Source organism: Calonectris borealis, chromosome 5 (assembly GCF_964195595.1).
Source record: "Calonectris borealis chromosome 5, bCalBor7.hap1.2, whole genome shotgun sequence".
NCBI classification, from domain to species: Eukaryota; Metazoa; Chordata; class Aves; order Procellariiformes; family Procellariidae; genus Calonectris; species Calonectris borealis.
The window spans coordinates 48,744,713-48,765,690 of NC_134316.1; the positions used below are offsets into that span (position 1 = coordinate 48,744,713).

At 37.1% G+C, this 20,978-nt stretch overlaps 1 long non-coding RNA gene across 1 annotated transcript in view; it reads left to right on the forward strand.

Annotated features, from left to right (window-relative positions):
• The window catches only part of LOC142083150 (uncharacterized), a 452,959-nt gene that overhangs the window by 219,169 nt on the left and 212,812 nt on the right, over positions 1–20,978 (forward strand). Inside the window, exon 2 of the long non-coding RNA XR_012673993.1 lies at positions 13,869–13,958. This is a non-coding gene — a long non-coding RNA (uncharacterized LOC142083150). The remainder of the gene's footprint in view (positions 1–13,868; positions 13,959–20,978) is intronic.

The following is a 20,978-nucleotide window of genomic DNA, read 5'->3' on the forward strand; positions in this document are numbered from 1 at the left end:
TATGCATTTTGGGGGGATTCTTCTAAACTCTCTGACAAAGTAGTTATGACAGGAACTGAAATGATATAGTTAGAGCTACTTCTGCTCCAATTAATCTTTACATTAGAAGGTGTTTCACAGAGAGCTACAGAAGTGAAAATTAATCTCTGGGAATTGTCAGTTACCGTCAAGCACTGTAGCTGGCTAAGAAACTGTTACTAGGGCATATAAAATTAAACCGAAAGAATCTTTTTCCTGACCTTCAAACAGGTTAGTGTTACTTGTTTCCAGTAAAAACACAGTTAATGTATTTTGATAGAAATAAATTAAAAATTGATAAATTTAGGCAGACTCAAGAAAAATCTTAGCAATGGTGACAGGTATTAGATTGCAGGACACTGAAATTTCTCATAACTTTTATATTTATCCTATCACTGCATTGGTCAACAGACAAGAAAATACATTCTTAAAGACAGCCCTGGCCAGAAAAATAGTAGCACAGGGGCTGAATTAGTCTGTTGACCTTGCGTATATATGTTCTAATCTTCTGTAATGAATTACTTGTTGCTGCACTGCTGAGGCCAGCAGTGTGTGGTCATCTGGTATGTGGGGTCTCTGAATACTGGAAAAGTTTGGTCAATTTGCGGGAGTAATAACCACACTGCACCATACAGCCCGTCCATTTTGTCACATGCTGTACTGCTTTCGTTTCTTCATAAATAATCCCTCCCAAAATGAAACACCTCCATTTGTTGCTTCTGTACTCAGTTGTGTTGGCTAAAGAGAATGGAGTGTTTGTGCTCCTTGGTGGTTTTGTTTTGGTTCTGCTGAAGGAGTTTATTATGATGAATGAACTTGAAAACCTGGTAAATAAGGTATTCTGACATAAAGATGCAGTTATTTTTAAGATTTATCTAGAAAATCACAGAAACATTTTATTTTGACTAATGCATACTTACGATGCACAAACCTGATTCTTCAGAATACTTCCTGGTCGTTTATTCAGTAGAGCATCCATCAGAGCTTCGAAAGTGGTCAGATAAAGGTTCTTGAAAATAACATGTAAGAAATGCTGTTAGTGCCGTGCACTCTCACAGAGATCTTGGCTGTCTCCCTTGCTCTTAAAAATTAAAGATTAGATCCAGTCTTGAAACATGAGGTTTTAGGTCTCTGATTAAACTCTCTGATACTTGCCGCAAGCTTCTATTATAACTCTGTAAAGAGTTATTTCTATAAATGTCTAGTTTCTCTTTATATTCTAATTCTTAGTATGAGAAGATAAACACATTTCTATTGAAGGTGTGGGCACATTCTTTGGCTCTTATCTCCTTCCAAAACATCTAGGGGCCATATTCCACCGGCTGTTGCGGAGAGTGCTTCCCTCCCGATGTTTTATGCTCTCTATTGCTGAAATAAGTAATGTGCCCGGCTGCAGGAGGAAAGGGTGTTCTGCTCTCCTAATCACTCCTATGTTTAAATATACAGTCTTTACTAGTTTGAGTTTGAGTAAGCATTCATCAGTTTTCTGTGTGCTTGTCTGAAATTTCAAATTTTACGTCTTTAGGAAAGACCTTTTTTCAGACTTCACTGTTTTCAGGTCTGAGTATGTAGGTATAAAAGTTATGGTTTGTGTCTTTGCAGTAATAAATGAGATCCTGAAGTTTTGAGTTTTCCTTTGAAAGAAATACATTCTGTTACAAAGTATTCTTAGTAAAAGTGTGATGACCATGGAGGCACCCTGTGATGTAATGAGTCAGATCAGATGACTACACTACTGTCTTCTGGCCTAAAATTTAGAGTAACATGAGAAATTGGAAATTGAAAAATGCTGGAAACTTGAGGTAGTTGTTATGTAATGTGTTTGCTATGTGTGAGTCGTATATTCTGTCTATATCAACAAATAGATATAAATATGGATACAGGAGACCAAGAGTATGGGATGGCAGTAAATATCAGTAAGGTTGGAATCAAACATAAGTAGCGAGAAACCAGCAAAAGACCAGCCTTCCCAAACTAGAGACTCGGGGGCTGATGGTTTGGTCTTGGCTGGGTTTGCAGCTATGCCCCAGCGAAGGTTGTAAGAGGAGTAGAGGCAGGGCGCTCAGCAGCGTCCTGTTGGTGCAAGAGCACAGCCATCTTCCTTGGGTCCAAACAGCACCTAAGTCACCCATGCACATATTTCTGGTTCTTCTCAGTATCTAAATCATATAGGTTTTCATATAGGAGGATATAGTACTTTTGTAATGAGCAGAAGATAGACAAGAGTGGAGCGTTGGTCTTCTGGGTAAGCTTTTAAAAGGTTAGCTTGAAGGATGAGGTAGGAAATGAAAGTGTTGGGATCGACCGTGTTGTATTTACCAATTGGTTCCTGCACCTTTGGAGCTCTGCTGTGCATGAGAAGTTAGTCACATAGGCGTTTAAAGCCTTTGTGCCGTGGTACCTGAGCTTTGAATCAGGAAACTCCTGGTCAAGGTCTTGTTACTGGTTACTTCTACTCAAGGAGTTTGAGCACATCTTGGGAAATCACAGTTTTCTCTTGTGGATTGCGACTGCCAGGAATACAGGTTAGTCACTGTAAAAATGTCCCCAAGAACAGATAATTCATACCCTTGCAGTGTGGGCACTGAGAGTACTGGCATACTGTAACCTTAAAACTGTACAGAGTTTAGAACTTTTGTCTGTTTGACTACTTGTGCTGCAGTTATTGCATTGTAAGTGGATTCACGGCCTGACATTTGCTGCTCTCCTCATAACAACCATTGTTAAGAAAGCAATATTCAGAACCGCGCTGGTTCAATGCCCGACTTCAGAGAAAACACAACTGCCACTAATTCTACAACCTCAAAATTTACTGGCAGTTCCCATTCTTTTTATTAGTATTTCTCCAGTCTGTCCCCTTGAGGCAGTAAGAAGGGAAAGAAACAGGGTAGAGAAACTGATATCTGTTATGGAGAGACAATTAGTTCCTAAAAGTATTCTTAAGGCCTTTCTCATCTTTCAGATATTCTGGATTGAATGCAGTAGGTGTGAGAAGACCAGAGCTCTGGTTCACTGATTTACTTTTTTCCTTTTATTGTCAGTATGTCAAACTGATCTAATTTCCAGGGTTCCCCTCTTCACCCACCAAAAGAAATTAATCAACACTAATAATTATAAACAGTTCTGTTTTCAGTGTTTCTTTAATTTTAAACCAATAACCAAATAATTCCTTTCATTTCTGTTCTTCTGCTTTAATGCTTTAATGCTGCAGCATTATTTGAGTCCTTCATTTGAGTTGTTCTTCCTCTTAATCATCATCATTATAATCCTGGAATCTAAATCTCATTTTCCCCTTTTTAAATATGCTCATTATAAGTATTTTAAAACTATCTTCTTTGTCTGAAAGTTTTTCTCAGCTCCCTCGATGGAAGGAGGAAAATTTAGTGTAAGTAAATGCTAAAGTCCTAGAGATGGATGTGAAATAGTTGTCTGGGTCTGTATAATTGCTAACACTTCGAGGTCTCAACTTGAGATGGATGTTGTCTTGGAAGTGAGAACCAGGAGAAAGATTCTTCCTTACTAATGACATAAACTTTCTATCTCCCACCCTTGCCTTGCTCAGTTGCATACGTTATTCGTAAAACCTCAGGTGTTTTCTATGTCTGGAGAAGCTGGTTTGATAATTCATAATCCTGGTTGTGAGACCAGAGTTAATAAATATTTTCATAAGCTTGTTTAAACAGAAAATATAAGGTTGGCCAGGATTTGTCAATATTAATCATGGAGAACAAATACATAAAGTGATGGTCATTAAATTACTTTGATGTGATTATTAACTTTTAAAAAAGTATAAATGCAGAAAAAATGAGTATATCTGTAACTAGATCTTGCAGTAAAGTCCTACATTTCTTTTTTTTCTGTAAAGTTAACTGAAACCAGAGCAACCTGCTCCAAACAGAATGAGATTTCAAACATGATCTAATATTGCATTTTCATAGTATATCAACTACACCAAATTTCCATTCCCAAGTGTTTTCCAATATTTTAACACTCTTGAAAATTCACTTTGTTCAGTTTGTTTGGATTCAAAAGTCTTTCGATTTTTCTATTCACATACACTGTAGTAAACTTGTCAAAATATGACACTGAAACTGAAGATCAACAGGTTTGAAAAATAGAGAAGTTTTTGCTCTGTATTGTGTCCTCAGAGAATTTGTTTGTAAATACAGAAATGAGCTGTGAATGTAAAAAAGACAGATGTTACGAGTTCTGGACATGATTTTCTTCTCAGATATTGAGAGACCGTACGTGGGTTGATGAAACTCATGTGATGAATGTCACATTAGTTTTGCATTTGATGTCAGTCTCAGTTACCAAATCATGTTTTTTGCAATTGTGGATTTTTTTAAAAAAGTTTTTACATTTTTTTCCCCATTCTTAATCAAAGAAAGCCAAGGAAAAAAATGCAGAAAAGTCAATAGCCCTTTAGCAGGATACTGATTTCTAATGTGGGAGTTTCAGGTTCAAGACCCTGCTTTACTTTTTCCCAGATCCCAGGTAAAAATGTTTAAATGAATTAGGATGTTGAATATTTGTCTGTCTGGTTTTGACCAGAAAATATATCTTTAATGTGATAATCTTTAATTTTTCATAATAAAACCTTCCCTTGAAAATGTTTTTTTCTTCTCAAAAAATCAAAGGAATGGAACATACAAATAATGATAATTATTTTATAATTATTAGGCTAGATTCTTCACTGAAATGTCTTTGAATTTGATAACATAAGATCCTTATCTGTGGCCATTTTATTCTTTCTCCTGTTAGGAGAGAAACTGAGAGAAAAGTGTGTGCTATTTCATCCTGTAAATTAAAATCAGGTGGAAAAAGCATGTGAAGTTCTTTATCGTCATTTGATGGTGACGTTGGATTGGTCCCTAACAGTAAAATCTGTCTGGAAGAGATTATTTCTAGTTTCTATTATACTAATCTACAGCAAATCTTTACTGAAAACTATGCTTTCATTATTATTCTTTAATGCTATCCAAACTAATTTTGGTTTGTTTTGAGATTAAGATTTTATTAGATAATGATTTTCTAAAATCCAGCTATATTAGAACCTTGGTTTCTCTCCATCCACTGATATTAAAATGCCATTAAAAACAGCCAGGATCATCTTTTAGAATCTGTTCTATGATAAGTATACACATTGGTTTTAGCTTTGCTGTTCACTGAAATTGTGGGGCTTTTTTCTTCAGTCTGATTGCTCCATTATTTTTCTAGGAATGGAGAGTGGACTTACACATTTTGTAATTGCTGTTAATGTATTCTTATGCTCTGCACCTTTGGAAGTTATTTCCCTTGAATTAGAGAACCTGAGAAAATGTAGTTTTATATAAAAATCCATATTTTTTTAATATATGTATATTCCTAAAGCCATTTTAACAGCTTGTAATGAGGATGGGGGAATGGATTATGTTTTTTCATGACTCAGATAAGATAAAGATAAAACCAGCATGACCATTATGCCGTAGTAGTGGAACAGGAGGGAAGGGTGGGAGGACTTCTGAGTGAATCTGAATTGCAAAAAGACTATTTGATGTGCAAGAAGAATGGACAGAAATTCAGAACAAACAGCAAGTTGTCTTCTCCACAGATTAGCTGCATCTTGTAAAAATAGTAATCTCAATCGATATTCTGCTAGTGTAATGCTAGCTAATTCCCTTTATGACCAGTAGGTCTCTCAGGGGTTATATGCTGAAATCACTTCCCGTATTGTTTGACTGAATTCACCTCACATCTTCTGTCTCAAATCCGATCTGATCCTCTAGCCTTATACAACCAGAAGTTCACCTTCAGCTCACCTTCAGAGCTTTTTGCAATTCTTAACTTCCTTTTTGTTTCCATGCCTAGGTCTTTAGTTCTTACACTCTGAAGTCCATTGTACCGGTTTTGGATGGGATAGCATTAATTTTCTTCATAGTAGCTTGTACGGATTTGTGCTGAAAACAGTGTTGATAACACAGGGATGTTTTATTGCTGAGCAGGGCTTACACAGGGTCAAGGTCTTTTCTGCTCCTCACCCCACCGCACCAGCGAGCAGGCTGGGGGTGCACAAGGAGTTCGGAGGGGACACAGCTGGGACAGCTGACCCCAACTGGTCAATGGGGTATTCCATACCATATGACGTCATGCTCAGCAAATAAAAACTGGGAGGGGGAGAAAGTCTGCAGGGACTGCTGTTGCTTGGGGACTGGCTGGGCTCTGGTTGGGTTGTGATGACCAATTGGGTTTGGTTGGGGTTTGTTCATCACCTATTTTTCTTGGTTGTTTTTTTTTCCCCTCTCCTTTTTTTCTTGACTATCTTTATCTCAACCTTTAAGTTTTCACCGTTTTACCCTTGAGATTCTCTCCCCCATCCCACTGTAGGGGGAGAAGTAAGCGAGCAGCTGTGTGTGCTTAGCTGCCTCCTGGGGTTAAACCACAACATCCGTTCAATTCTACACGTCATTTCCTTCCTTTGATTCTTTCACTTTCAGCTCTGTGCCTTCTCTCCTGCTTCTTTTAGTACTTGGGATAACCTCTTGCTTGCGTTATGTTTCCTTTCTTCTGATCATCTTTCAAACTTTCCTTACGTACTCTTTTGCAGATGTTTCCAGTATGGGTTGCTCTCCAGCTGTTGTGACTAAAAATCAGTTAGCAATAAAATGATTCCTGTTTAAAGTCTAAATTAAAAGAAGATGACACAAAAATATAATGATAAATATTATTCCATTTTGTTGAATTGTTTTATTTGTTTGACTGTCAGTCTGGATTAGTCAAGATTCTGCTTACACGCTGCTACAAGGTTTCATGCAGTGCTTTGTAATGATTGTGCTGATAATACAATGTGGTTTTGTGAAACTACAGATGAATAATTAGCTCTTTTTGAATATGTAGGTCAACAAATGTGAACTCATTTTTGATTAACAAGTTGATAATTTCTTAATAATAATATTCTAATAAGTATTTGTTTATTTCATGTTCATAACAGTTCATCTGTAGATAATCCACAAATACTTTCAAGCTCATAGCTAACACTTGTTAAATTTTGATTGGTTTTCAATTATCTCCGTGGTTTTATTTCTGTATTGAAAGGTTATATAACTAATCAATGCAATTGAAAATATTGAACTGTGTATTGGAGGAGGTGGTAGGTGTCATTTGAATTCTTGATATTTTTCATGTGATTTTCAATTTACTTCAGTATATATTCTGATATTTACTTTTTGATTTATTCGTGATGGCTAGTTTCTTTCCTGATAATACTGATATCAAACACCCTCAAAAATGTAGAATTTGGCCAATACCTCTACAATACAAATATTTAAATAAAAAAAATAAATGAATATTTAAATAAAGATAAATAAAGCTCTAAAAATAACTATGACAATTTGCAGAAAGTATTTATTCTCAAATGTAACTCCTTTCTGCTTTGGTTGATATCAAACCACCCAGGATTCATATTTCAGTACAACACTGCACCTTTCCTCTGGCTCTTTTTTCCCATAACTGATATAGGAAGATCTTATGCCTATTTATAAGACCATTTCTAGTCTGAACAGAATGTTAAGATTTTAATTCAATTTAAAAGAAGTGATTAAAAGCAAAATTTCATTTATATTTAAGGATAAATTTTCACTTAAACAAATGTGTAAGTTCTGTTCTGAATATAATCGTCATATGTGCTGGCACTTATGTGCAGGGATATGAGTATAATTCAGCTAAAAGGTTGCAAATATTGTACAACAGAACTATAATTACTATTTGATAATTGATTTCATGAATGTTATAGCCTTTTAGATAGTATTATGAAAAGCATCTGTCTCGGCAACTGGCAGGAACTTCTGAAAATAATCTGTAGTTTTTAACTTTGGGTTTAACAAAACCAAAGTAACTGTCACCCTATGAGATCTGAAGAACAAATCAGCGTATAGCTTGCTGCCTCAGATTTGTCTCCTGGTTTTATTATAACTGACAGTACATTGTTACTTTATTTCAGTTCCTACAGTCATGTTTCTTATTTTTTAAATACTCCATCCATCAAATTTATATGAATGACATTGAATTCCCATGGCATTGCCTGGACTGCTTTTAAGTTGTCTACTGTTTTAACACTGTTTGTAACTTCATGCAAGTATTTTGATATTTAAGGAGGTAATCAATGTTTGAAGACTTGCTGGAAAAGAAGCACTTTGCAGAATTCACAAAATTCTAAGAAATCGCCAGTGTGTCGTGGTTTGACCTCAGCCAGCAACTAAACCCCATGTAGCCGCTCGCTCACCCCCACACCCTCCAGTCGGATGGGGGAGAGAATCGGGAGGGCAAAAGTGGGAAAACTTGTAGGTTGAGATAAGAACACTTTAATAATTGAAATAAAAGGAAGTAGAACAGTAATAATAACAATGAGAACAACAACAATAGAATATACAAAGCAGGCAATGCACGATGCAACTGCTCACCACCCGCCAATCAATGCCCAACCCGTCCCCAAGCTGCGAATCCCCCTTCCTGGACCACGCCTCCTAGTTTATATACTGAGAATGACGTCATATGGTATGGAATACCGCATTGGCCAGTTAGGTCAGCTGTCCTGGCTGTGCTCCCTACCAGCTTCTCCTGCACCCGCAGAGCATGGGAAGCTGAAAAATTCTTGACCAGTGTAAGCACCACTTAGCAACAACTAAAGCATCAATGTGCCATCAACACCCCTCCCGTACCAAACCCAAAACAGAGACACACTAGCTACTAGAAAGAGAATTAACTCTATCTCAGCCGAAACCAGGGCACAATGATTGGATTATGTGTTTATAGACACAACAAAGAGAAATTAAGTAACATCTTACATTTTAATTATGAGAGAGTCTCAGAATTGAAATGTAACATTTATGTATTGTTTTCTCAATTTTGTTTTAACTGATACAGGGCGGCTCTCCTTTCTACTTGCTTTTGAGAGCGTACAAATATTGCAGCCAAACTGGCTTTAGTTTCTTTACATGAAGAGCTGCAATTTCAGACCTGAAAGCGTGTTTAAACTTATGCTGGAAGCCTGTTTAAACTTATGCTCTGACCTTATTCTTTCTGAGCTGTGTACGTATTTACCATCAGTAACCTCCAGAAACTTTTATTTCCCCCTCACTAAATTGGAAGATTAAGTAACATGGCAAAGTTCATGAGGGAGATATGGAAAATAAAGTGAATCTTGCATGTATTAACCTGTAAATTTTGAGCGTTTCTTGTCAGGGCACCTTGAAGTCCATTGATTTAAAATAGCTCACAGTTCTGTGAGTGACCAGGATTCACAAATACCTGGCCTGTTTTTCTGTGATTTTTTTTTTTTCCCCAGTAACACAGACTGCCAGAAATGAAGTAGGATTTTATTTTTTGCATTCTTTTTCTCTCCAGAGCTTTGATCCTGCACTTTTGAAATATGGGAAATACCGGAATAACGTTCAAAAGAGAATTGTAAAGCATTTGGCTAAAATGGGGAAAACATTAGCTAATGCCTACATTATTTGCAGTATTCCCTCAACAGACAGTATGCCAGCTTGAAATGGTTCTTACTGGGAGGCAGCAGCACTGTTCTGGGCTCTGAAAAGATTCTGCAGTCTTTCGTGATGTGGATAAATTTTGAAAATAGGTTGATTGAACTAAAAATAATGTCTTGCCTGGGCAGCACTTGGCATCCTTCAATGCATTTATTCTAGGAAGGAAAGAGAGGGGGAGGTTGTACTAGGAAAAAAGAGTAAGTCTATCCAGTAGTGTTGCAAGAGGAAAATTCCGAAGCCCTTGTAATTTAGTTGTGAGATACAGCCCAACCGTTAAGCCCCAAAGCAAGACCACCTACCATTGTGACTGTCCCTGCAGCCGCAGCACTTTTTGCAATAATTTGAGTCATTTCTCACAAGCTGTATAACACACCTGGAAGCTTAAAGTGCTACTCAATTCACTTCCTATGAGCAGCCTTCCCTAACTTCTGCTGTGGTTGTAAAACAAACAAAGAAGCAGAACACGTAAGGAGATAAGCTTGTGAATTGTAGGCACTACTCTTCCCTAATGACTCTGTATTGAACCGGTGCCTGAGAAAAAGAGTTTGAAGCTGTCACCTTCTCTTCTGGATGAAACATAAAACTAAAGCTGAGCTTTCCTATAGTAATTACATTATCTATTGCTTGGCTTTTTAGCAGCAGAAATATTGACCAAAACCTGAGCTCTTACAGTTAATTCTGTGTAGCTGTATAACTTCTGAAATTTCTGTTTGAATAAAGCCAATGCTGACTTGAATTGTTTTGTACTGCTGTTGTGTTGGCTCTTAGACAGTTGCTGTGTTCTGAATTCCCAGAGGGATTTTGATTGACTAGTTGTCCATGCCACTGCTGTATTGGCATTCTAATATTTTTAAGGTAAAGAATTAATTCTAAATGTAAGAATAATGTTATGTAGCATCCAGGTACGCTAATCCATTTTCAGGATGAAAATTGAATCTGAAGCTGAATCCTTAATTGGCCCTTCTGTTTCCCCAGCACTGCTGGAATTAGGCACAATTCAGGTTTTTTTTTCAGCAGAGAAAGCTCTGTTGTTACATCTTCTTCCTACTTCGCTCATTATAAGCATTGTTTTAATCCTCTCTACACTATTGCTTCATGCTCCTCTAAGTTAATTTAAAGGGACTGACTAGCACTGAACACTGTAAATCCAGACGACATTTCAGGTTTTATTGTGGGCTAATTGGTTGGCCTTGCATCAACACAGTTGCTCTTTCTGCCTTCTAGAAAACTTCATTCACTTTGCATGGTAGTGCTGTTGGTTGCCTTTGTGGCAAAAAACCTAAAAATAGTGTGTGGTAGAAAAGCAACATGGTAGCCTCAGTTCTTAAGAATCTAAACATCAAAAAAGAAATTCCATTAAGAGCAGAAAGAAGTTGTAGCTACGTATAGAAGCAATGTCTATGTAAGGATAAAATTGGAAAGGCTGGGACAAAATATGAATTACAACTACCAGAAGAGTTATAAGACTTTGTAAGGGAAGGCTTTAGAAAAATATTAGATGTAAGAAAATATTAAAGATATTGCATGATGTTATTGGGGTAAGTGGGCATATAACAAATGTCTGAAGAGAAGATGAAGTATTCGGTGACCTTATATCTTCACCAAAAAAGTGAATTACAAGCTTATTTTAATAGTAAATAACAAAGAAAATAAATACAGGCAAGAATAACGGAAAATGAATTAATGCAGAAGTATGTAAGTTTTATAGTTTCGTTTTTTTCTCTCTCAAATTTGTAATATTTTTGTTCTAGTGATCTTTGCTTCCATATACTGTATATGCTTCCATATACTCTATATTCACAATATAAGATGATACCAGCAGGTAGATATTTCAGTGTAGTCATCTGCAGGCCCTAACCACACCTCTACTCTTAGATGACAGAACCAGTGCTATGTGGCCACGTGCACATCTGTGAAACAAAGCTTAGCTATATCATCCAAGGCTGAGAGGCTGCATCAAACTTCTGCATTCTTAGACAGGAATAAGTTACCTTTTACCTGATCCTGTGCAGTCATGTCTGTGGCAGTCAGGGGAGGTGAGCTGCATATGAATGAATCTTTGGAATTTTTTTTTGTAGGGGACATAGTTTGGTGAAGGAAAGGCTACAGTTATCTAGCTTAGAAATTAAAAGATTATTTTGCTGTGTTTCATGTGATGCTTTTCTCCACTCCCTGTGAACCTATATGTGACTTTTGAACAACTGGAAGTCGTCAAACGAGGCAAGGGGTTATTGAGAATATCCTAAACATAAGAATTAAGCAGTATTTCTATCCTTTTTTTTTCTTTTCTTTTTTTTTGCCTCATATAGTAAGAAGTTTTACCTACTGTCTCACCACCTGGCTTTTTTCCACCCATTTAAAGGAATGCATATTTCTATAGGACTAAGGTAGTGAAGAAAAGGCAATTTGCTTGGGCAGTTCTGGAAGGAGAGTCTTCATTCCCATGGTTTGAAGATGACTTCTATCAAGACTGCGCCTTTTAGGCAAGCACTCTGATTGCTCTCTGCCAACACGGGCTGGCCAGCCTCACTTACTTTTCACATTTGAGTTATGTTAGAGAGTTCCACTGCAGCACATTGGCTTTATAATTTGCTTCTCAAATACGTGCCTTTGCTTCCAAATTTTTGCTTTGTCATCACACTGATTTCTAGCCCTCAGTGCACAACGGTCAAGGAACGGAGCACAAATTAGCCCCTTTTAATTGGCTAAGTAATAAGAGTCACTGAGCACCTTCTGAGTGGTTCTCCAGGTATCTGGCAGGACTGAACTATCAATGACAAATAATTTGCATACCCTGTTATCAGCCTGTAGATGTAAATCTGTATTTCGTTCCCTTTTAAGCTTCTAACATTTGTTCTCATTTGTTTAACTCCAAAATACTTGAAGGGTGAGATTTGTTAAAAGTCCAGATTACTGATGCGTGCCTGAAAATTATCAGAACAAGGTGATCCTTTTGAGATGTTTCTAATCATTTAAGTTGTAGTGTTGCGTTTCTATATCTGTATTTCTAACATTGTAAGCCGAACTAAACTTGGCCATGTGTGCTTACACCCAGCCTGAATTTCTTTATGGCTAGATAAATGCAGTATGTCAGAATCACTGTTCCATGAAGGGCTGACAAAACTGCAGAGCTGTATCATGCTACCTGCACTTATTCCACGAGCACCTGCGTGCCATCACTTGTTTCTTTGTATGTATTTGACAAGGCTTTAGATACTAAGCGGACTTGTTGGTCAACCTAACAGATTCTCTCACTGCAGCTCACCCTCAGTGGTATTTTCTCTCAGTCTTGACTGGTTTAAAATTACTAAGTCTTTTTTCCTCAGTGTTTAGCATCCCCATCTGTAGGATGGCTGAGGACTGGTTCACAGAGTAAGTAAAAAACCCAAGCCTATCGTCACCAGGTTTAAATTCATAATTCAAGAATCTGCAAGAATACAGTCACTTGTCAAAAATATTTGAAATTCCCTGTTGACAGCAAGGAACATTCCACAACACTGACTGGAAATCTTACCATGTTTTGATATTTTAGGATAAGCAAGAAATAAAACTTACTAACCACACTAACTAGAAGATATTTGTTTATAGGTGCAAGAGGCAAAAAATTTTAAAATCAGTCTCATTTCCTACTAGAGGAAATGTTAAGCTCTCTTAAGCTTTTGTCAGAGCAGTAGGAATGAACTGGATCTCATAAATTGTACTATATCTACCTATAGAGATTCTTCATTTTCTTGGGAGTCTACTCCGCTGTTAAACTGATTTCTCTCTAAGAGTCTATTATTCAGCCTACCTGTTTCTTTTCTTCATGTATGCTTATTAATAAATATTGAAAAGGGGTAAAGGGAGGTACTCTGGGATATAATCTACAGGATTTCCTTCAAATCCTTCTGCCATTAATATTCAAGGAAAATGTGAATTTTTTTTCATAAGAAAAATTTTTTTGGGGGCTGCGATTCCATTTTCTTTTAGAATACTTGTGAAAGGTCTTTTTGGTTGAAACTGGGAATGCATGCTTCCTCAAAAGCAAAAACTTTGTTCTTGGCAGAACAAAATAATCCAGCAATAATAAAGAAACTCCCTGCAGCTCAAGTGACTTTTTACCTATATATGAAATATGTTCTTGACTCATAAAATTTTAATAGCATATTCGTACTCACAAATAAAGAATTAATTATGCAGGTTTTTTAATGAAATTGTAGCATGTTCCTGTAAATTTCCCAGCTGAGATTTCACGTTTTCATATATTACGACAGCGCGACTACTGAAAAAACTGCCAATCATTTAACCTCATGTTTTGTTTTGTTTGGGTTTTTTTTGTCTTTCCAGAAATGAATCTCTTTATTGCGAGAAATCATGATTATTTATTGATGCAGAAAGCAAACGGGCTGATGTTCTACTGGGTGTTCTGAACAACATGTAAGTGTAATACATTTACTGTAACACTGATTACATGTTCAATTTAGCTAGTGATTTTGATTTGATTTTAACAAAGAAACCATTGGTTAGAGTTGTTTCTTAATTTATTTTTATCGCAGCAGCAGATAAGATACTATGACAGATTATGTCTGAGGTCATACCTTTCTGAAGGTATTTTTGTCCCCTTGTTTTACTCTGCGCATTAATCTCCATCAGACTCTGCTACACATTCATAACCTTTGCTCAGGAAAATCCATAGCAACACAAGTCAAGATTAATGGTAACTGATAAGCAAAGCTCTAAAAAAAAATTATACAGGGCCTACCTGGTCAGCAAAATGACCGGACACTAGATAAAGTTCTTTATTTAGCCTCCCCCAAAAGAGCAGTATCATGACCTTTTATAGTAGGAACTGTAAAAACAAGACTACACAATGGCTGACAGAAATGTAAACTCTGATTAAAATTTTCATTTTTGAGAAGACACTAAGTAATATTAATGACCTTCTCAGTCTTAATGCACTAGTACAAAGGAAGGCGAAAAAGGCCATTTATTTTTTCTCACAGCAATATGTACTGAGCATTGTTGCTGTTCAGTAACAATATTGTTTCTGATATCACTAGTGGGATGACAGTCTTAAATTTTCTTCTGTTTATGTTTGATTTCAGTGCCATAAGCATTTCTTGCCTGATAAAGGCCCAGTTCTTGAGATTCGTGTTGGATCTCTGAGTATTCATTTGACTTTTGAATGGCTAATTGGTTCAACTTTGTTCGTGATCTTGTTTCAGTCTTTTCTGCACGCGCACATTTGTGGGGACGATTTTATTGGCTCCATTATTTGGGGATTGAATACCCGTCATTCAAATAGTCATGCACTCGCCCAGAAGGAGGATTTTGAGCATGCTATTATTCAGCATTTTCAGCATGATTCCTGTCACTGTTGTTAGCAAAGCTCCAATCCAAGAGTAGGAATGGTACCAGCTGGCCGAGGTGATGTGTCCTCGTGACCAGTGAGACCCTAAGTGTGAGGTTTGTCACACAGCCAGTCAGCTTGTCTTTGTTCATGTGAACTTTCCTAACAACCCTAAATAATAAATTACTTAATAAAAGATGGTCCTTTTGCAAATAACTTATCAATTGAAGGAAAGAGTGGTTTGGATCTGTCTGTCCAACTGTAGAGTGGAGCAGGGGTTCCCAAACCGGGATCTAAAAGCTATGCAATGGGAACTGCAGGGTGTCTGTGTTCTCTGCTGAAAGGCTGACGACAAGAAGGTGCAAAAGTGGTCCTCTGGTCAAAAAATTGGAGGTGTGGTGTTAAAATTCTTGTTTTAGCTAGTAAGTTGACACAGGTGTTCGTAGCTTCACACAGGATTAGACTGGGGGGAAAATAAAATCACCAGGCATCCCTTACCAATGTCTATATATATTTTTTTTGTTGTTCATAAATGCTTTCAGTGTCATGATCACGTGATTTAAGATCAAATTTTTCATTGTTGGGGAAAGAAAATAGATTTTTCATCACTGCATTGTGAAGATGAATTATTTTCCTTGATGTGCTCATTAGATTTTGTGATAGAAGAGATCAATTTGAAATAAAAATTAAACGGATTAGTGCCATCTTATTGTCCAGACTAAAAGTTAGATTGCAGTTGGCCTAATATGACTGCGTAGCTACTGGCTGTAGCTGAGCAGGAAGCTTCAGCTTTCCATGTATGACATCCCATCATTTACATTTCCTGCTATTACAGCCCTTGTCGTTTTATGATGCCCAGTTCTTCTCCCTGCTTCTGGGAGGTACTGACTCCTAGTCCCTGTTTCCGTAAAAGGGTCGCAAAAGGTGCCCTACAGACAGTACTAGTATAGCTATACGTGCCTCAGTATAGCACTTAACAAGGTAACCAAACACACGTGCGGCGGGTGTTTGATTTCAGCACATTCAGCAATCACAGAGGTATTCTGGCAGCAACAGGGTGATGCTGCTACTGACGAGAACTGGTCTACGTTTTTCAATAATTTTTTTTTCACATCAGAAAACGCAAATGGGCGGAAACTAAAATACGTGTCCTCAGTCTTTCATCACAACAGCCCACCTGATAACTTTTAGTTATGCCAGTGCTTTTGCAATATGTGAGAAGCCAATTAAACGCAGTTCTGTAACGAAAGCCGTCTGCCACAAAGCCTGGAGGGTAGAAATCGGGCTGTGCTTTCTTGGTGCTGGGCTCTCCCAGTGTGAAGAGATACCAAGCTCTCAGTGCTTTGAGAAGCCCGGTCCCGCACAGGGAGCTTCATTTCTGGGGTAATTTACCCTCTGGATGAGCGTATGGGATTTTTGAGTGCTGACACTGCACTGAGGGTCCATGAACTTGGGGCAGCTCCTGATATTTTCCTGTCGTTTCCTTGTTGTCTTTAACGTCTTTCATTTTCTAGACTTCTTCCCGATGCAGAGAATTCAGTGTTTTTACAAAATATCATTATTTCATGGAATAGCAATTCTGGGTGAGGAGTTTTATTGCTGTGTAATTTGGGGGGAAAAAAAATTAATCGTCTGAGTAGTGCTGGTAATAACCCAGGTATATATTATTTTTAAAGGGGTTTTATGTGGATAGTATTCTTCAGCTGAAAACACTGTTCGGGAATGATTAATTTATTTCTTTCTCATGTTAGAGAATTGGCTGCTAACTGGAAGCGTTTTATATTGCATTGTTACTTGAGGCACTGTTATTTTCAATTCAACAGAAAATGGCTCTAAATAAGCAGAGAAATGAGTGACAATATGTTAGGGGACTGTGTATCACAAAATACACAGCTTCAGCTTGCATGCAGAAATATCATTTAGCTGTGATAATAGAAATTAGATTTCAATCAGTATGCTCTTTGTTATTAATCCATTTTTCTCCTTTCATCTGAAGAGGTCCTAATAACATGTTAGACAAATCATACTCTTTAAAAACTGATTTGAAATAAAAATGCTTTTGAATCCTTGCAATTTCAGGCATGCATTTTGTAATAATAATAATAATATGTTCCCTTGCTGCTAATGTATCGATGCATACTTGTAAGTGTGCACAATGTTGTACTTCTATTTTTGGTCTAAGTTTATTGTTATGAATGAAATTATTCTTCCTATTTAAGCAAATTTGTGAGGGGACTGTGGGAGGTACAGTAAGAACATTGAAGTTGAAGACCTAATAAAAATTTTAAATTATAAGGGCTGATTATTAATATGTAGGGTTGAAGTAGTAAGGTAGACTTTTTCCTTTGGGACAAAAGGGGTGGTGTCTTAAGTAATTTTAAATCTTCAATGTTTCATCAGTTTCAATTACTGTCTGAAGTTGAGGAACTCGTAGTGTGTGTACGCAGGCAAACACTTCTGTGTGCGTTCTGCATAGCAGAACTTCCGTGCAGGTTAGTACTATTGGAGTCTCAGCTGAGTATCTTTATGAAGCTTCTTTCCAGTAACCACTTTTTGTGATCCGCAGAAGGACACTGATCTTATACGTGAGGGCTTGTGGTCGGCTACTGGGATTATCTTTTTGGTCTCTATGGCCAGCTTAAGGAACAAAAGACTTTAACTTTATTGTCAATGATGTTGAGAAACTGCTGCTAATTTAGTAGCATTTCTTAGTTTCTTCTGCTGCTTTTGGTCTGGCTGTGACAATTTTTAGCTACCTAATATCCCCTTTTAATGTCACCCTTTCAGAGGGGAGGAAGGAGAAAACAACCCTGTTGCTTTTGTATTAGCTTATTTGGTTGAATTACAGTCAGAGGTCCATTACTTTGCCGTCTGGAAACTTCAGCACTGTTCTTGTTTCTTAAAGGAGCGCAGGCTGGGTTCGGTGGCAATGGCTCCTCCATATTTCGTGTCCTCAAGGTATGGCCCTAACAGGCAAGATGCTTGTGCATGATGTGTGTTGACAAAGCATTAGTACGATGTTACGCAGGCTTCCTGAGACCGATACAAAGCGTGCGTGGTTTCTGACAGCCCTTTTTATACCGTGATCAAAACTTATCCGACTACACTTGCGTCCTTTTTGGGACATGCACATTCCATCCCTATCACAAACCATTATGTCACCTTATGTTCAATAAATGTCTGCTTTATGTCCTTTTCTCTCTGTTATTTTGGAGATTATTTTTTTTTATTTTGACACTGTTTATCTACACATCATATTTTTGTGTAGACACTTCATCTATTGCTCACAGCTTCTGCAGGGCCTACTTTGATTAATGCTTTTATCAACTGTATCTGTATAATACTAAACTCTAATTAATTCTTCAGCAAAACCTACAACCGCTAAAATGTCACTCAAGATGATGAAATAAAAATGTTCATAGAATACTGGTCAAATCTATTGCTGTCAGTGGATTCTAGGAAGTTTTTAAAAATGTTAAAAAAAAAAAAGCATCATATTTTGAGATTGAAGAGGGGCCTCAGATTTGTTTTTTTTCCTCATGAAAAATAATCAAGGCAACATTCTTGATTTTCATCACGAAAGAAATTATACAGATTGTAATCATTTACCTGGTGATGATCTCTGTAGAGTATTGAGAAAGAAAACATTCATTTTTCAAGAAAAGCTACAATTTCTTTTTCAAGAACATTCCTAAAGGAAGCTGTATGAAGAAAGGGAGCTTTTCCACCTGGTCAGCACTATTAATAGCTTGGCTTTGTCTCACTACTGTAACCGCTCACCTTGGGCTCCTCAGCAGAGGAGACCACAGCAGGAGCTGCAAGGTCTTTGCTGTCCGCTGACCCTGTAGCCTTTTCTGATAAAAGTTGATTCATGTATTTCGTGATTTCAAACAAAAACTTTTACATTTCATGCAAAGATAGCCTGGCTTCTTCCCACACGTTTATGGTGTGTTACGTAAAACACTTTTAACTTCTTTTTGCTTCCCCAAAACTACAAATGTTTCTCTCCAATTGGCTTATTAACATGCATTACAAGGAGGGTGCCAAATTAACAGCTTCACTTTCTTTTGCAGTAGTTTGCTTCTGAGCTTGGTCAGGACTCGCTCAAGAGAACATGAGATTTATGTAGTTAGTTGCAAACACCCCATTGAGGAAACCTTCATCCCTTCCTTGATTCATTGCATGAGGGTTTACCAGTTAGGCCCTTGAGACAGCTGTTGTGGGGTAATTATTACGATGTGAAAGAATCAACAGGACTAATAATTTCCAAGGCATTTAGGGTTAGATTCAGCTTAGTTAATTTAGGTATCTGGAATTGTCTAAGGTTTAACTACGTAGTATTGTTCTGTGTGAGAGGACAGAAGCTGACTTCTCTAGAAGGTGTTTCCTACATGAGTTTTTAAGACAGGTATGATGAATTGTCCCATGGAAGTGCGTATTTTTTTTCCCATTAATTTTAAGGAGAGTCTACAGTGACTATTTCAGACTTAAGCAACATACTTTAGATATTTAAATTTAAACAGGAATTCTCACCCTTTGCGGAAAGCAAATTTTGCTCGGCAGTTTGATAACACTTAAGTCAGTATAAGAAACCCCTTTTACCTTGTGATCTACCAGAACACTTACTTTTCCAAGTTTTGCCCATGACGTAATTTATTGTGGCATCTCGTGTACAGTATGTGAATGAATGTTGAAAGATGCTTTTTCTTTTGTGCTTCAGGGTATAAACAGTGAAAAAAAAATCATCACATTTTATTACGGCATGATCATTATTCCCAGAGAGTGGCACTACTAGTTACGCAGAGCTGGTTTAAAATTGAACCAGTCTTGCCTCTTCAAATGTGTGCTGTCAGTTAAGCACCTGTAATGCCGTGTGACATCATCTTTGTGTTGCTTCAATCAAGGATTTTTTTCTGTGGTTTTTTTTTTCCCCCCCAAATCTTTCACTTTGTTGCAGAGTGACACCAAAGATCTTCCTGATGCTTTGCCTCTTGGTCCACTAATTCTCATACTCTCAGTTTGCAAGCAAATTCTGGTCTGGGAGCACGCAATTATCAGTGGCACAATGTAAAGCTTTTGGAGGTATTCTACTGGTATTGTTGTTTTAGAAAGAAAATATACTCCATTTTCTCAGGCTTTTATGTTGGTCACTTAAAATATACATTTTTCAGCAGCCTGTTGAGGGAACTTGCAAATTTTTCAGGTTGTTTTTCCCCATCCACCATTTAAAATGGATCCTTTTAAACTTAGTAGAGCAAAGCTAAGGGCCGCAAGACTCTGTTGCTCTTGTACCCTCATCGTGATCTAGTCTAGTTATGTGTATAGGAAAAGCATTCAGACGATGGAAAAATCTGATATTTTAAGCATGTTCTCTGTATGATTCTGTTAAATTAGTCAGTGGTACATCTGTAGCTTCTTGACAAAAAAACCATGCTTGCCAGATTACCAGAGGACCTGGATGTGTCTGTTGATGTACTGGGCTTATAAAAAATCCATTTGAAATGTTTCAAGCACTAATTTGTTCCCAACAAAACATAGCTAATCTTATTAGATATCTGGGCCCCTTCTACACATCTAGGGCAGCAAGTGAAAGAATAAAAAGAAGAATTTGATTAAATTACATCAAGACCACATTCAGTTCAGTCTGGTTATCATGAACGTACATGTATATTAAACACAGCTGAAGATGCAGCAATATTTATTTACATGTTTAAATTACATTAACTTTAATAGTACTAATTAAAAATATTTACATTTTTTAGATCCTGTCATCCTCAGCAATCTAGTACACTATGTATTATGTATACAATGTATCATTATGTTAAATACAACCCTATTTGCACAAAATGAAAGGTCATTTGTATGCTTTCAGTTATCAGACTGCAGATCTGTCTGATACTGAAGTTACTACGAAAGTTGTTTTGTCACGATTTTGAAGATCCCTTTGGACCAGAAATGAGAATGTATCCTGTGCATCACCAGTTGTAAATTTAAAACGTTGTTTCTGGTAGATGTGGCATGATTGATGCTGATCAATTAGCTGAAGCTTCTTAAGTTATACCCTAAATGTTGGCAAATGCCACGCTTTTTTCATAATGTCCTTAAAG